Source organism: Perna viridis, chromosome 4 (genome assembly GCF_037379345.1).
Source record: "Perna viridis isolate PV_CMFRI_1.1 ecotype Kerala chromosome 4, ASM3737934v1, whole genome shotgun sequence".
NCBI lineage: Eukaryota > Metazoa > Mollusca > Bivalvia > Mytilida > Mytilidae > Perna > Perna viridis.
In genome coordinates this window covers 27350121-27353147 of record NC_142448.1, presented here as the reverse complement: position 1 = coordinate 27353147, position 3027 = coordinate 27350121, and positions in this window count along the sequence as shown.

The following is a 3027-nucleotide window of genomic DNA, read 5'->3' as shown; positions in this document are numbered from 1 at the left end:
TATTGCTCAGTTTCATAAGAGGCCATTAAATTGAAAAGAAATAAAGGTTGTCGTCATTTTCTGCATGCTTCAAAAAATGAATTGACCTTGGTCTTGACCTACTTCTGCTATCTAAATCATATCAATAGTGCACTGTTTATTACTTCTCGCACAGTAAAATTATGAAAGGTTTGATAGTGACTGTAATATATTAATGTATTTTAATATTTAATTAGATTTGCCTTATTTTCCTGTAATTGAGTTTTGGTTTCAGCTGTATAAAAAAAGTTTGGAATAAGCACATAAATTTGAGTCATTTATATATAAATCCCAAATTCAACAAAAAGATGACTATGTGAAAAATGCCTTTTACTTACCTACAGAATTAGGATCTCTCATTGATTTTCATTAACAATTTCTCTTCAGGAGTATCTTGTCATTATTGTTACCTTTGACCATATTTAAAATATTTGGATATATAAATAACAATTTTGGAACACGTGTACAGTATATTAAAATATGCGGTATTGTATGATTGACAATATTTACAGCCAGTCGTAGAAATTTCAGGGTTTTCCTATCTCTAATGAATGTCGTTCTCTTTCTTCTTTGTGAATTTTAAAGTTTCTAGAAGAGGTTCTGGAACCTGAAAGTTTGGGTTCATGAGATCTGTATGGACAACAACATAGAATAAATATGTGTGTTCATAGTTGACTGTGAGTAACTCATTATTGTTTCTTTCTATTTGATTGTTCCGGTGTTTTGATTTCAGTTTCTCTGAAAAGGGTATCTTTTTCTTTCACTTTTTAACTTCCAATCCAGACATTTCTGGATATTTACACCTAATTTTGCTAGCTTTTTACATGCATTCTGCTTTCTGGTCCTGTGATAGAATAGAAATGTAAATGCTACATTAGATACAAATGTACTCGAACAACAAAAATATGGGTTAAATAATGACCACCTAAATGTGACCTGATTATACTGGATTCTTAATTATTCTGGTGCAGGATGAATCAGTTTTATTCAGCATTATTTCACTTAATGTAAGCCATCAAGTGTATGTGTTAAGTGTATATATTCAATGTTTTAATAAATTTATTTTCATTTACACCTTTGACCCAATTGCAAATTTAGATCTCATTTCATTCAAACGTCTATTTCATTTCTCTGAATTGGAAATCAAATGTGTATCTTTTAGCAATCTTTTTTTTACATTTGTAAGTGGAAGGTTTAAGTATGGTAGTTTGCAATTTGGAGGAAATGTCCTGTATGACAGTAACTTATAAATAAGTATTCTCTTGTTGTAATATCTGTATGATATGAGGCCATTGTCTCAAAAACAGTTCCAGTCACCATATTGTGTATACATGCATACTGTTACATATTTAAAATTTATAAAAAATGAACATTTATTTAAAAAAAAAATGGAATTGGTATTTCATAGTGTAAAAATGTAAGCAAAATTAATAAAACTTTGCTATAATAGGGGGTGCATCATCTTCAATAGGTATATAAACAATGTGCAAAGTTTGTATATTATTGGTTCAATTCTATTTTACAAAGTAGGTACTCATTCACAACATAAAGTGACAAAAAATGTAGGTTCGACATGTAGGAGGTGCACATCTCCAATATATATGATAAATATTGTGCAAAAATAGTATTGGATCAATACCTTTTTTGAATTATAAAGTACACAAAGTACACCCGTCAAGCATGAAGAACAAACAGATAAAGTCTCGTCTTTGCTAGACCTGCTGTTGGTGATGTAGGTATCAAACAAGAGCTTGACATTATCTCTTATCATCTACATTAAATTATTTTCCTGTTCGTAAGATCACAATATTTTAGTGATCATATATCAAGTATGCTTGGATTTTGTTCAATGATAATTTATTCATGAAGTACTGTGTTTTCATTGTAATACAGGTATATTTTTTAAAATGTAAAAGCCAATTCTGCTATAACCTTTTACTGATTTAACTACAATTATAGTTATTGGAGTTTTTTTATGTTAGGTTTTGACATGGAGCCACAGTAACAGATAATACAGAATCAAATTTTTAAATAAAGTCTATAAAGAATCACTAGAAGTCTTGTTTTTTTTCCAAAAAAACATCATTTCATCACAATGAAAACTAATATCACAATCAAACTTTGAATAAAAGCAGCTATGTACAACAGGTGGACATATATTTGAAATAAAAAAAATTTTCATAAAATGTTTCATTTATGGAATAAAGATTAATTTTATTGTATAGCATCATAAACTGATTTGTGGGTAACCAATTCAGGACAGTTTTGGACAATGAATCACAGTAGAATTGACATCCATCACAGCACAGGCAACATAAATAGGCAGGTAGTAACAAAATAAAAAATACTCAACTACATGTATACATTCTCAACATTTTATTTAAAAATGTCAAAATGGTGTTTAAGTGTTAGGAAATGTCATGCAAAGTATATATCGACGACAATATAATACATGTATAAACAATCTCTGACTTTCTTGGTGCTAACAAACTACATAAGTGGCAGATAAAAATGGATTATTTCAGTATTTCAAAGAAATATTTGATATAACAATGGTTTGAAAAGTTTTTTAAGAAAGTGTCATGAAAGAATACACTGCATAGAAGTTTTAAGAAAGATAATATCTAAAGATAAAAATTCATGATGCAAATGACTAGAATTTCCTGAAAAAAAAATGAGGGTATTGTAATTAACATGAATCATTTCTTGATAAAAAAAGAAAATGTTCCAACCTAACAATAAAACCCAGCCAGCACCATCACATACAGTAAACTATATCAAATTGTCATAACAATAGAAAGACATGTATTTTTAGATAGTTAACTTCAGAAGTACTTTGTAGCAAGTTTCATGACAATATCACTCCAATAAATTAAAGAAATTAAATGAAAACCTAAACCTGAGGAAGTTTTACCACTTTTTTCTAATACAGCTAAGAAATAATAACAACAGTCATAAAAACAAACTGTTTTTAGCAACTTACTACCATGACTAATATGTTTTAGTATC